This window comes from Perognathus longimembris, chromosome 25 (genome assembly GCF_023159225.1).
Source record: "Perognathus longimembris pacificus isolate PPM17 chromosome 25, ASM2315922v1, whole genome shotgun sequence".
Classification (NCBI taxonomy): domain Eukaryota; kingdom Metazoa; phylum Chordata; class Mammalia; order Rodentia; family Heteromyidae; genus Perognathus; species Perognathus longimembris.
In genome coordinates, this window is record NC_063185.1 from 20,587,302 (window position 1) to 20,603,428 (window position 16,127).

Consider the following 16,127-nt stretch of genomic DNA (forward strand, 5'->3'; position numbering starts at 1 on the left):
TTGCTTGTTTGCTTGCTTGTCTTTAGCACTACACCGATTAATTATCTTCATGGGATCTTGTCAATTACATTACTAACCTAATGTTAAGAATTTTAAATTTCATTTCTTAGCTCTGTCTGTGTGTGCTTCCAGCATGGAGGTTTCAGTCCAGCCATCGTATTTTTGGTTTGTTCTCCCCTAGGGATCCTGTGACCTTGCTTGCCCTCTATCTCCATTTCAGGTTCCCATTGCCACTCCCATCACTCCCGGCTGCACCTATCAATGTAAGATCACAAATTGATAGTGTTCTCTTAATACTGCAATTGAACAACCTAATCTTCAAAGCTGATCAAAAGACTTGCAAATCTTACAGCTAGTATGTAGAGGCTAAATAGCTGTTCTAAGATGAATCAATACCAAAGCATACGTCCTCTCCACCAGCATGTAATAACTATGTAGCATTTTGATAGCCATCATTACATGTCCCTTTCAAGCTGGACAGTTTAAATTCTCTTCAGTTATTTTAGCCTATTTAATGCATTTTAGGGAAATTTTTTCCAGAAGTTTCTGTCTTGTTTGTTGCCTATCAAATGAGTCAAGGATAGAAGGGGTTTGTCTGTGTCCAGATAGTCAGACACATCTCACTTGGAGCTATTTACAACTGGTTGGAAATTCCATTGAACAAGTACTATACCAGTTCATAAGATATGTAGCACCATCATAGGTACTCACAAGTAGGACTGAGTAAAAATTAACAACAGCTTACAGAAATTAATAAAAAGGCAGAAACAACCCCCACCCCACTATTTTTCATCTCTAAAAGCTAGAAGCATACTAGCTGAATTGATTCAGTAATTGCTGCTTTTACCTATGGTTGGATCTTATCAATGGAAGATAATTTCAGAAGTTTTTCATGTAATAATCTGCAGTGATTCCAGCAGCACCACAGAAAAAGCAACAGCCAGGATGGCTACTTCTACTCAGATCCAGACATTAGAAACAAATTGTTGAGGGAACAATTCTTCCCTGGGAAAAATGGGGGGTGGGGAGAAAGAGAGAGGGAGGGAGGGAGACTGGCTACACAGAAGTAGAAAAAACTCCTTTGCCAAATCCTTAGAGAGTACGCATGTCTATCCAATTAGCCATTTGGATAAGTGAGTGCAATAGGATTTCATCTAAGCTCTTTGTCAGATTGTTAAAAATAAAATGCTAGTATTGAAGGATCTATTTTTTCACAATAAGGTATAATCCTATAGACATGAAATAATAGAAAAATGTATATTGAATTTTCTCAAGAAGAGCCCCTGTCTGATACTACTTTTGTTTCTCAAAGGAAAAACATCAGGGGAACATGACTATAGGGACCCATCAGGAATACCAGAAAAAAATCAGATTGATAAATGCAGAACTGGCAAACTGGTTAATTTCCACTGACAATAATCTATGAATCTCCACTATAGACAATATGCATTGTCCCCAAAAAAGATTTGCAATGTAATCAAATTTTCTATGATGTTCACAGTTACAAACAGCTCAGCAGCAGGGCACTGGTGGCTCACACCTGTAATCTCACTGCTCAGGAGGCTAAGATCTGAAGATCATTGTTTGAAGCAACCTAGGCAGAAAAATCCAAGCAAATCATATGTCCAGTTAAGCAGCAAAAAGCCTTAAGTAGAGGTTTGGCTCATAGAGGAAAAAACCAACCAGATCTGAGCCAAAATGCTAAGAGCATGAGGCCTGAGTTAAAGCCCCAGATATTGGTACATGCACACACACACACACACACACACACACACACACACACACACACACACGTTCAAGACAATATAATCTATTTTGGTCTTTCAAAATATTTTTGCCATATTAGTATCTTTATGTAAGTGAAACTTATAGTTTCATGGAAATGACATAATATGCACATGTGAAATAATATGACTTGAAAGTATTCCTGTAGCAGAAACATCTCTTAGGAAGAAAGGGTTAATGGTTCAAATATTATCTATGTGACTGTTCTAAAGGAATTGAATTCAAATACACATTCATATTGTTGAACAAATTATTTCTTGTGTATAGATTGAAAAAAAAGTGCTTTCCAGTAGAGCAGATTCTGTTTCTGTTTAGCCTGGGAAAATAAGTTTATTCAATATTATTTCTCAGCTTGTCAGAGAAGATTCTAGATAAAGCAGAAAGATATATTGGATTTAACCTTCTATGTTTCCAAAGGTTCACAGTAGCTCCCAAATTCACAGGTAAGGCAATTTTGTACTGCTTACTGCTGCCTGAAGGCAAAGCCGACCCTTTCCCCAAATCCTTGATATTCCCGGAGGCAAAAATGCCTCTGAAATACCTTTTATTATTGCCAAAGAAGCTCTTGAATCACATGCGAGGTGTAAGAGGAAAAAAATGTAATCACATCTAATGAAGAAAGAATCCTCTTGAATGAGGTGATGGACTCCTTAAGGGAAGTCTCCAGGGGCAGCAAGGCCCAAAATGACAGATGATGAAAACAGAAGACAAGGTAAACACACTCCTGTTTCTATGGATCTACAATTGCATAAGTTGGGGGAGGTGATGATTCAAATTACTAATAATGATGAAAAGAAGGAATAATACCAGTGATAATGAAAACAACAAAAAGTTGAGACTTTTAAATCTTTTTTGTAGCTCTGACAGAAATAAGAAAGGACTAGCCAGTTCTGATTCCAGGGGAAATACAAATTAGCAATAGCTGCGATTTAGAGATTGATTGTCAGGAGCAAGGCTATGTTGAGTGTTCTGCTGGTAGTTAATTTATTTGATCCTTCTAGTAACACTGAAGGCCTTAGTCGAAATGAAGCTTAGAAAGTTTAAAGTAGGGGCTGGGGATATGGCCTAAGGGCAAGAGTGCTTGTCTCCTATACATGAGGCCCTGGGTTCAATTCCCCAGCACCACATATACAGAAAACGGCCAGAAGTGGCGCTGTGGCTCAAGTGGCAGAGTGCTAGCCTTGAGCAAAAAGAAGTCAGGGACAGTGCTCAGGCCCTGAGTCCAAGCCCCAGGACTGGCCAAAAAGAAAAAGAAAGTTTAAAGTAATTTCACCAAGTTTACATGTCAAGAAAGTAGTAGAGCTAGAAATTATATACAGAACGTAATATTCTAGAACACAAACTACTAATTATACCACACATTTATATTTGAATACATATGCACTATATATTACGTAACTATTTTAGTTAAGAGGACTTTCATTTTTACTATAATTATTAAGACATGTTGATTTTACAAATTCATTGGATTCACAAAAATGTCTTTCAAAGTACAGAAGTAAGACAAATTTTCTGGTATGATTGGGAAATGGGGTGTAAGTATTAGATTATATGAGTATTATGATTAACATTTCATAAACCACATTGCCTTATCATAATGATAACCAGGGAAACCAACGCTTCTCATGAAAACCTGATGATGAAGAAGCGGATATTCTCAACACCACATCCTACAGGATGAAAAGAAGCCAAATAGAATCTGGATCTAATGTACATACAGCTGGTGTTTCTGATGACATCCTAAAATGGATCTGAAAAATTCACATCTCCACAGGCAGTTTCAGGCCGGACAGGCATCAGAGGTGAGGAAGTGTGTGTGTGGGGGGGGTTCTCAGCGATCCTGGAATCGGGATTCACAGGAAGTGAATGAAAATTCCGAGTTTAAGAACGGTCTAGCATGCTCAAGAGCTGAAGGACTCGCCCCTGCAATGCTTGCTCCCCGGACTATTTGTTGTATTCTTCATTAAAGGAGATGGGGAAGGAGAAACTACCAAGTGCTGGTGAATGTACTGGGCAGTTATTGCAGCCAGTGCTGAGCCGTACTTTGAGAATAAACTATTGCATGAGAGAAAGCACACTGGCATAAGGGCCTGGCTGCGTTTTCGTTTCTCACGTCGCTTCACTAAGAGGTGGATCCTTGCAATGGAGAGAAGAGTTCAGAGGGACAAGTCCCTTAGGCTCTTTGCACATGTGTTTTGCAATTCTTGAAAGACTTTCTCAAGCCTTTTATTTTACATTTTTTTAAACTTTACCAATGCTTTTAATCTGCAAAACACTGATCCAGAAAGCTTAAATCACCTCCTCTTGTGACAGACTTGGGATGGCTTTTTGAATCTAGACCCTGTGGCTCACTTTTCCTAACTGCCTTCTGCAAATCTGCCCAACATCTTCCCCTTAGGAGTGCTGAGGTGATCTGCCCCCAGCCAGCACCTCGGCATGCTGCAGCCTCTGGACTACCAACATAGCACATTTTTATATTATATCTAGCTGCCTGCAGTTCTTATTGATTCATAATGAGCTCTATTCCATTTTAATGAGCATGTTAATGTGTTAGTGTTGGTCTCAGCCTGACCTTGTGTATGTTTGTCTTTGAGGCTTTGTTTGTGTTTAAACTGTAAGCTCTGGGGAGGAAGAAACGACTCCAATTTAACCACCCCACTGCCTTCTGCCCCCTGACAGCGTAACAAACACTATTTGGTGATGATTATGATGATAGACTAGGCATAATGATATTTCCTTTTCTCTTGGGAGAACTGTGTGGTTACTTTATACTGCATTTGGAGTTTTCCTTCTGTTGCATGAGGACTTCAGGTATCTTCTAAAGGCCAGGAAATGGAAGCAACATTTTTCCATCATCAAGTTTTCTTGGCAGAATTCTCAACGTTCTCTAGATTTGTAAAGGGAAACAGGAGTGTGAAACCAAGTGATAGAGTGTGGTATGGCGCCATCATTTCCTATTTGCTTTTCAGGACACTGCTGAGCAGAGCAACGCAATTGGCACAGGCCATATTTAATTTGCAGGAAAGCAGGTGGCACTTGAGACAGAGGAAATGGAAGGACAGAGAAAATGTATGGGGGAAAAATGGGAGCTGAGAAGGTAGCTGAATACTGTGCCATACACAACTTCTCCAGCATGGAATGAATTCCAGTAGCCAAGATCCCACCGGCCACTTAACGGAATTGGAAATAGCATTAATGTAGTACTTCTGTTCTTGAGCCAAACCACCTTGGCTGGGATTTTGGCACTGGAACACAGTACCTAGCTGAATAAGTTGTTGTGAGAATTAAATAATACAAATGTCTCCAAACACTGCCTTTCTCAATAGCAGCCACTCACTGTGTTATGGTTATTAATATTTCTGTACACTAAAGGCTTTGCTGCTACAAGCAGAGTGAGGGGTCTGCCCCAGCAATAACCCAAAAGGATCACACACTCTGAGTGGCTGAGACCCTCTGGGGGCCATTATTCAAACAATGGGGCAGTCAGATGCTGAGGAATTTGTGCCCTCCCTGCTGGTAGCTCATTTTCTAATAAGATCCATCTCTGTGGATTAAGACACTGTATACTTAACCAATGTGGAATGTAAGATTAAGACATAATCATCAATTAACACATAATCATTAACTCATTTATCCTATTACCTACTGATAGCCTAAGGGAAATGAGGGAATTAGAGAAGATAAAACATTAAAGTGTATGGCAGACAGTGGTTTGCCATGGTTGAGCCACCATACCTCTTATATATTACAGAAACCAGCATTCAGTGGCCTCAGAGAGAACTGATATAGTTGTGCTTGTGCAAAGTTTAAAGAATGAGTTCTCAGACAAAATGGTTGATGAGAAGGAACTGAGAAGATGAGCTATGACATAGGGAGCTGAAATGACCTGCAGGTTTTGAGGGTGCCTAAGATCACCATTAAGTTCAAGTTGTTATTAGAAAAATTAAGTAATTAGGAACAAAAGGACCACATGCTTCACTGAAAGCAGTATTAGCCACAGATAAATGTTTAGGATGGCTAAGTGAACATGCAACGCTGACAGTTATCATTGCTAAAGGAACATGATACACTGGTATTAACAGAGCTAAGAGAATAGGTTCCAGTCACATTTATCACAGCTAAGGGTCGATGTTACTTTCATATTTATTGCAGCTAATGGAACATGTGACCCTCATATTTATTACAGCTAAGAAGTCCAGAACACATCGATAAAATCCAGCACCCATTTATGCTAAAAGCCCTGGAAAAACTGGGATTCCAGGGAACATTCCTGAATATAATCAAGGCAGTTTATGACAAACCAACAGCAAGCATAACTCTAAATGGTGAAAAACTAAAGCCATTCCCTTTAAAATCAGGAATAAGGCAGGGATGTCCACTCTCTCCCCTGCTCTTCAACATAGTACTAGAATTCCTAGCCAGAGCAATTAGGCAAGAAGAGAATATAAAGGGGATCCAAATAGGAAAAGATGAAGTTAAACTTTCTCTCTTCGCAGATGACATGATCCTATACCTAAAGAATCCCATAGACTCTACCCCCAAGCTACTAGAGCTGATCCAAAACTTTGGCAAAGTTGCAGGATATAAAATAAACCTTCAAAAATCAACGGCCTTTCTCTATGCTAACAACCCGAAGACTGAGGCTGAAATCAGGAAAGCAACTCCTTTTGCAATAGCCCCCCAAAACATAAAATACCTAGGAATAACCTTAACCAAAGAAGTGAAAGACCTCTTTGAAGAGAACTTTAAAAGCTTGAAAAATGAAATTAAGTCAGAACTAAGAAAATGGAAAAACCTCCCATGCTCCTGGATTGGGAGGATTAATATAATCAAAATGGCAATATTGCCAAAGGCTATCTACAAATTCAATGCAATACCCATTAATATCCCAACACCATTCTTTAATGAAATAGAGGAAGCAATCCAGAAATTCATATGGAACAATAAAAGACCTAGAATAGCAAAAACACTCCTAAGCAGAAAGAACAGTGCTGGAGGAATTACAATACCCAACTTCAAGCTGTATTATAAAGCTATAGTAATAAAAACAGCTTGGTATTGGCACCGGAACAGGTCTGAAGACCAATGGAACAGAATTGAAGACCCAGAATTAAACCCACAGAACTATGCCTACTTAATCTTTGATAAAGGAGCTAAAACAATAGTATGGAAGAAAGATAGCCTCTTTAACAAGTGGTGCTGGCAAAACTGGCTCAACACATGCAACAAACTAAAACTAGATCCTTATATATCACCCTGCACCAAAATCAATTCCAAATGGATTAAAGACCTTGAAATCAAAACAGGCACCCTGAAGACACTAAAGGAAGGAGTAGGAGAAACACTTGGGCTCCTTGGCACAGGACAGAACTTCCTTAACAAAGACCCTGAAAGGCTACAAATCAAAGAAAGGTTGGACAAATGGGACTGCATCAAACTCCAGAGCTTCTGCACGGCAAAGGACATAGCTCGCAAGATAAACAGAAAGCCCACAGACTGGGAGAAGATCTTTACCGGACATTCAACGGACAAAGGCCTCATCTCTAAAATATATGCAGAACTAAAAAAATTACCTTCTTCCAAAACAAAACTGCAAAGAACCAATAGCCCCCTCATCAAGTGGGCTAAAGACTTACAAAGAAACTTCTCTGATGAGGAAATGGCCAATAGACATATGAAAAAATGCTCTACATCACTGGCCATAAAGGAAATGCAAATCAAAACAACATTGAGATTCCATCTCACCCCAGCAAGAATGTCATATATCAAGAAAACTAATAATAACAATTGTTGGAGGGGATGTGGCCAAAAGGGAACCCTACTTCATTGTTGGTGGGAATGTAAACTGGTTCAGCCACTCTGGCAAGCAGTATGGAGATTCCTCAGAAGGCTCAATATAGAACTCCCCTATGACCCAGCAGCCCCACTGTTGGGTATCTATCCAAAAGCCCACAAACCAAATCACAGTATTGCCACCAGCACAACAATGTTCATCGCAGCACAATTTGTCATAGCGAGAAGCTGGAACCAACCCAGATCCCCCTCCATAGATGAATGGATCAGGAAAATGTGGTACATTTACACAATGGAATTTTATGCCTCTGTCAGAAAGAATGACATTGTTCCATTTGTAAGGAAATGGAAGGACTTGGAAAAAGTTATACTAAGTGAAGTGAGCCAGACCCAAAGAAACATGGACTTTATGGCCTCCCTTATTGGGAATAATTACTACAGGTTTAGGCAAGCCATAGCAGAGCATCACAAGGCCCAATAGCTATACCCTTAGAAACACATAAGATGATGCTAAGTGAAATGAACTCCATGTTATGGAAACAAGTGATATATCACAGTTGTAACTACTTTCAACGTCCTATGTGTATGTGTAGTTTCTATTATTGATGATGTTCTTGTATCACCTTCCTATGTTTGTACCTACACTATCTCTGTAATCTTATCTGAGTATATTGGAAACCGTGTTTACTGGTATTGGAAGTAGGAAATTCAAAGGGAATACCAAATTCGAGAGACACAGGGTAAAAAAAGAGAAATAACTACAAAAGCAATACTTGCAAAACTGTTTGGTGTAAGTGAACTGAACACCTGGGGGGGGAGGGAAAGGGGGGAGGGAGGGGGGCGGGAAAGGGGTGAGGGAGGGGGGCATGAGGGACAAGGCAACAAACAGTACAAGAAATGTATCCAATGCCCAACGTATGATACTGTAACCTCTCTGTACGTCAGTTTGATAATAAAAATTTGAGAAAAAAAAAAAAGAAGTCCAGGGCTGGGGATATAGCCTAGTGGCAAGAGTGCCTGCCTCATATACACGAGGCCCTAGGTTCGATTCCCCAGCACCACATATACAGAAAACGGCCAGAAGCGGCGCTGTGGCTCAAGTGGCAGAGTGCTAGCCTTGAGCGGGAAGAAGCCAGGGACAGTTCTCAGGCCCTGAGTCCAAGGCCCAGGACTGGCCAAAAAAAAAAAAAAAAAAAAAAAAAAGTCCAGAACACAATAAGGCCAAAAAAGATTTCTATAGGTAGTGCTCAAGGAGGAGGAGAGGGGAGGGGGGCATGAGGAAAGGGATGAGAGGAGAGCATTCCCCACACTGTCTTCCACAGTAGTTGTACCAATTTACACACCCCAACAGTGTAATTGGTCTCCTCAACCCGCCCACATCCTTGTCAGCATTTGTTGTTGTTCATAGTCCCCATGATGCTCATTATAATGATCCATCCATTAAGAATGAAGACATTAGACGATGTGATTCAAAATGAAAACTGCACATAAAATTTCCCCTCCTTTAGATCTTCTGCCTCCTTTCAGCCTTTCCCTGCCTCTTGTCATTGGGAATGACACTGGCCCTCTACTTCTATCACAGATAAAACAATACATTGGAAATTAACTCATCTAATATGTCACCATCAACCAAGAGCTTTAAGATTTCAGAGAAAAGGATATTAAGCTGTTTCTGTGGAGGTAAAGATGAGGTAGGACCTAAGATTGTCCTTCCTCATTGCAATTAGGAACCTGAGACTTCTGGGCACATGAAGAGGTTTTAAAGAACGCAAAGGACAGAAAAGTTAAGCACAGAAGATACTAAAAGAAGCACAAAAGTAGCCCTACCTGTGTAATTACGCACATAAAATGCGGACGTCGGAGAAAGCCACATTGGGTGAGCTTTAACCTGGCTTGGTTGTAATTTTAAGGTTCAATAGGAGATCTGTAGATATGATAAGTATTGTGATTCTGGGCCACAAACTTGATCCTGATATTTTCCACAGAGGAAATAAATTATACTGTGAGCACCTGATATTGCACAAGCAACATGTGCACATTGCTATAATTACACACTATTAGTAAGGGAAGGTATTCCTGTTGCAAGTTCTCAGGAAAGAACGCTTCCTGTAACTACAAGGAAGGCACTGCTGAGAGCTGAAAGGTTTTTATTTTTGTACACATAATTCACATTAATTGGGAAGAAAATGAGCAAACTAATGGATAAAAGATATTAAAGATTATGACACTCAGGGAAACAAAATCAGAGATGATAATGGTAAATCAAACAGCCTTAAGAAAGGAGAACCTTTAAGGGGGGTCTCCTCGAGCAAAGGGTCAGCTCTACAGCCAGGAGGACCCCCAAAAGCCTCAGGCGGAGGACAGGTGACCAAGCAGTACTCTTTGGAGGCTGAATAATTGATTCCCTGGCCCACTGTTAAGTGCGTCCTGGAGCCTAAAGGAGTTGATTCCTAATAAAGGCTAAGATTAAACTCCCATTCCTGGTGGTGAAATGACAATTTACAATTTCAATTATACTTAAGCAGGGAGAGAGCCTGTGGTTGCAGAAAACAAAACCAGCAAGCTGTGCTATTCAACAACCTGGGCTTTGATATCTGCAGTAAAGAAGATGAGCATTTAACTATCCTTATTGTTACAATTTTAGAAGGTTAGGGTTCGGAGAAGAAGGCATAAAAGTGGAAATCTGTCTTCATTAAGATACTTAGAGGCTGGAATAATGTTGCAGTGACTTTGCACACTCAACAAACCACCTCAGGACAAAGCCAAAACCAGCACAGCGCTAACCAGGCCCCGCTCAGCCTTCTGAATCCCTCCATATCCCCAGTGAGTTACTGCTGGCTTGTCAAATCTGAGCAGAACACCTGCCTCATGAATTCTCTCCTGACTCTGGCATGTGGCATCAGGCATGTCTCACTGGGCTTTTCGTCTCTTTAAATAAAATATTAATTCACAGATATCCACACTAAAATTTGCTGCACTTCTGCCGTGTGGTCGGCATGGTGAAAGGTGCTGATGACAAACAGCAACAGAGCTGACAGTCATCACACAGTCCCGCTGCATCTCTAACCTTTGTTTCAGTATTTGTCTCTCAAACACCTCAAGGGCAGAGACTTCTGTCTAACTCACTCTCATTCCATCTCCAGTTCCTAGCAGGGTTCTGGTGCCATAATGGTACCCTAATAGTCTCTTATCATGCTCTTCATACCACAATGCACCCATTGCAAATCCCAGTCCGTGAGCTACAAATTCTGCCTGCTTCATAATGCAACACTACATGCTTCACTGTTTTGATCTCTTATACTTATCTATACATTTCTTGGCCATTGCAGACTTTAGTATATGTGATGCTCATTTGATGAATACTTATTGAATAACTATATTTCAGGTTTCCTGTTAGGGTGGGGGTAGTCCCACTAATATTCAGCATTTCTCTTTTCCAACTAGACCACTGGACCCTCTAACTAGTAAAGAGAGTAAAAACCTTCTGTATTTTCAAAGGCTAGCATAGAATGGGAACTAGCTCAACAAGTAAAAAATAATTGATTAAAAATCAATAAATGTGGGCTGGGGATATGGCCTAGTGGCAAGAGCACTTGCCTCGTATACATGAAGCCCTGGGTTCAATTCCCCAGCACTACATATATAGAAAATAGCCAGAAGTGGCGCTGTGGCTCAAGTGGTAGAGTGCTAGCCTTGAGCACAAAGAAGCCAGGCACAGTGCTCAGGCCCCGAGTCTAAGGCCCAGGACTGGCAAAAAAACAAACAAACAAAAAATCAATAAATGTGCATAGTATATTGCTTCCTCTCATACCTGGAACATACTTCTGAGCTGGAGTATGAGAAAGTAGAAACAAGACTTCAAATAAGAGTCAAGGTTTGTGGTGTGCATTCTAAATGTCAGATGATGAGTGGGTATCTTTGCAAACAGAATCTTGTTAATTTTTTCACACTTTATAAAATTGGTGTATTGTCTGTACTCTCACTTTGTCGCTGATTAAAGTAGGGAGTAAAGAATCTAAACTAGAGCTAAGTGGCAAATCAGACAGCTAGCTTTAGTATCTGTGACATTTAAAAGCAATGCTTTACTTCTAGGATACTTGCCTGAGCTATCTCCATATCTACTAACAAAAAAAAATGTCCGTAGAATAGAGAAAGTAGTTCACACACACATCTGACTATTTCTTTGTTTCTTGGTCAGTTTTTGGTATAAGAATAGGGTTCATTATTTATTTTCTTAAGGATATTGTATTATCATATTTTAGCTGTTTAGGGAGTTTTCATTTAGACATTTCCGTAAGTACTCGGATTAAATTCTTTCTCTCGATCACTGTCCCTTCTTCCTTTTATAACCATTTCAATAGGTTTCAGTTTTCTATTTTCATGCATGCAAATAAAGCATTCAGTTATGTGAGCTTGTCCTTCACCTTCTTTCAGGCACCCATCCTACCATCCTTTTCTTTTGTTTTGGGTGCATTTGCATTGTACAAAGTGTTTCAGTATAGTATTTCACATGTGTATATATTATATCCAGATTATCCCTTTCTACCTAAACAGGTTCTTTTAGTCTCATCCCTGTTCCAAGGTGGAGGGGCTCAATTCAGTGATTGATTTCTTGCTGGAGAGTTCTGAGGTGTGGCAGGGAATCCTGTGGAAAGGCTTCTTCTTCTCCCCCTCTTAAAAAAGCTACCAAGATTTCAATCATGGGCATTCTACCCTGATGACCTTATCCATTCTAATTACCTTCCCCAGGCCCCACTTTGAAACAGCATCCCCTTTCCCAACTGTTCATACTTCATGATGGTACTGAATCCCAATATGGGAGATAAGCTGTATGTATGTAAAACACGGCCCTTAGTATTCTTGGAGCTAGTCCATACTCTCAAGCTCACATCTAATTTTTGGTTTTCCTAAGTTGCAAACAACTGGATGTAAAATGGGATTCCATTTGTACTGGATGCTGACACTGAATGTACCCCAAAACTGTTTCCATGTTTCTTAATAGAGCCCTTTCTTCAACACAGAAACAATGTTCCCACACAGTAACCAGGTTATATTATCACATGTCTCTTTATCTCCTATTTGCTCACCTGACACTAGAAAAGTTTAAGGATATTCTAGTTGTAAATTCTCACAGAGTCATAGATTGTCCTCAGTTATCAATCCTTTCCTAATTATAAATAAAGAGGCCACATTTGCTAAATAATTCCTTAACTTAAATAAAATGGTGTTATATTCTATTAAAGTGCACATTATTTTATTAAGATAATTTTAGTAATAGTGGCAAAAATAGAACAAAAGTAACTGCTTCTGAAAGTGAGCTGCTTCATTTCATTTTGTGCTGCTGATGTCTTATTACTTTCTCCATGTGATCCAAAAGACTCCCTTTCAATTCTAGCATTCCACAAAGACATTTTAATATTAATATATTTCAATACACCCACATCACATGGCATTATAATTAAACTTGCAATTTTCACCTTAGAAAATCACACCAGCTGAAAAAAATCATACTGCATCCTTGTGGTTGTTAATCTGATCTTCATTTTTCAGTAACATCAAGGTGCTGATTTACAATATTAATTTTAGAAGTCATACCTTGAATCTGTCCTTCTTGTCCAAAAATGTGAATGGTTAACAATGTTCAGAGCAATTGGAGAAATGCCAGCTGGCAGAGGATACAAAACTAGACACAAAGCATAAAACTTAGAACAACAAGGCTTGTGCCATCTTGAATACTTCCACACAAAAGGCAGTATAAAGCATTCCTGCAAGACTGTGGAGAAATGTTTGCACTGCTAAAAAAAAAATATTTTAAAGAGCTACTAAGGAATACCAATCAAATACACAAAGACTGGTGGTTAAATTAAGAGTACAAAAGGAGGAGAAATTATATCTTATAAAGGACAATCAAGAGCTGGGAATACGGCCTAGTGGTAGAGTGCTTGCCTCGTATACATGAGGCCCTAGGTTCGATTCCTCAGCACCACATATGTAAAAAAAGCCAGGAGTGGCACTGTGGCTCAAGTGGTGGAGTGCTAGCCTTGAGTAAGAAGACAGGGACAGTGCTCAGGCCCTGCCCCAGAACTGGCAAAAAAAAATTTTTTAAAGGAGAATCAAGAACAATCCAATCCTTATGTATAATTATTGCAAAAACAAGAGTGACCTGTGACATCAAGAAAATAAAATATGCCCTGATAAACCTCACTCAGAGTCATTCTGCTGTCCCTTGCGTTTCTGTGTGCGCATGTGGGGTTTGAACTCGGGACGTTCTCCTGTGGAACAAGTACTCTACCACTTGAGTCAGAGAGACAGACAGACACACACACACACACACAAACACTACACACACACACACACACACACACACACACACACACACAAACACTAGCCCCTTTGCCTTTTGTTATTTTTCCAGTAGGGACTTTGTTCTGCTCAGTGGGCCTGGATGGTGATCTTCCTAAATACACTTCCTGTGTAACTGGGTTGGTAAGTGAACCTATCGAGTCTAGCTTTCTATTGGTTGATAGAGGGTCTTGTTAACTTTTGGTTGAATTGGCCTTGAACTGGTTGAGAGCCTTTCACACCCCCCTCCCAAGTAGCTAGGATTACAGGGGTGAACAAATGCACTCAGCCTTTATGATTTTTGAAAGAGAAACTCTTCTTGAGTTGTAATAAACTTTTAAATTCTCATTAGTAGTTAGAGAACATACAAGTCTTCTGCAACAGCCTTGCTATGTTTGGTTTGTATTACTAACTTCATCAAAAGAACAATAGTCATTTAATAAATAGGACTACACCATCACCAAAACTATTTGAGCCAAAGGAAAAAGGAAGAGTCTTTAACTTGCATTTCCATTTCTCTTTCCTATCTCTTATACTTTAACACTGTTATACCAAAATAAATCCATATAAAAACTTCAGAGAGAGAAGAAAACAAGGAAGGAAGGAGGAAAGGGAGGGAGGGAGGGAGGGAGGGAGGGAAGGAGGGAGGGAGGGAGGGAGGGAGGGAGGGAGGGAGGGAGGGAGGGAGGGAGGGAGGGAGGGAGGGAGGAGGGAGTAAGGCAGGCATGCAGGCAGGCAAAAAGACAGCAATCTTTTTTCTGAGTTGCCATAGTTTCCAATACACATAAGTTCTTAAAGCTCTGATGTAACACTAATTTTATTTAAAAAACAAACCCTCTAATAAGCAACCTTTAAAGAAATAACAAATATCTTACTGAAGTTTGAAAAGAAGATATTTAACTGGTAATTATTTTGTTTGCCGGCATTTAATATGCTGGCTGCTGCCGGCTGTTCATTGCCTCGTGTGTTTTTGTTCACTTTGGTGAGGCTGACACTGCAGACCAGAGGTGCCCATTGTGTGTCAAGCAGGGACACACACATAAGCAGCCAGTGTCTGTAGTTAAATATGTCACAAACTCTAAGTCCCTTTGGCAGACTGTGCATCCACCTCAAGGCAAACATACATATGGAGAGAGAGGGAACTAAGAGGCATGCTGTCCAGCCAACCGGCAGCTTCACTAGTCTCTCTTCCCGCAACAAACAGGGACGCAAGACCTGAGCTATGAACTCTTGGCCTCCTTCCCTTTACGGAGCCTTCCCTACACAGTGCTATCACAGTGACTTCTCTGTATGTCACCCAGAGATCCCTTACTTATAATCACAATTTAAGAAAACAAAGTAGAAATACATACAGGCAGCTGTAGACAACCTTCAGGATATATAGGAATCAAGCAGGGTGCCAGTACTGGTAGCTTCCTTGGGAGACTGGGAACACAGACCCACGGTTTAAAGCCAACCAGGGCAGAAAAGTACATGAGACTCTGTCTCCAATTAACCAGCAAAAACCCAGGCTTGAGCCGTGGTACAGCGTCAACCTTGAGCGAGCAAACTGAGGGACAATACAAGGCACCAAGGTCAAGCCCTACACCTAGCACAGGAAACAATGAATAATCACTGTATGTTTGTTCAGTACAAGCTTGTTTTTACAAATAAGTTTATGTTTCCAAGGATATTAAAGAATATTAAATATTTAGAAATTTGGCAATGGCTCAGGTTCTGAAAAATATCTCATATTTTGATCAATAAACATGATGTCTATTCTTTTAACTTGAAAGAAACAGGTTTTATAACAAGAACAAAATAAAAACAAAAAGGTATCAGATATAAGAAATGAATCTTCCTTTTGAAATTTGCTACTCACATCAATTCTTTTCAGAAGAACATGTATTAGGAAACACATTTAAATGGAAATTGTACAATTCAATAAAATAGCTCTGCAGCAGTTATTTTAAATAATACATTTCATTTTTCATTTCATAAAAAAGCAAGTGACTGCCAATTTGCCAAGGTTCAGCCAGTCTTACATGGCCTGTAAACCCAGTAATATAGGGGTGATTTGCCATGGCATGGTTATTCTTAGTTCACCTTCAGAAATCTAATCCATAGCCCTCCATAGGTCATCAGTACCCTTTGAAAATAATCATATTATAGTCCTATAATTTTGTGGGGAATGTCCTGAGAAAGAAAAGTCACAGAAATGGTATTTT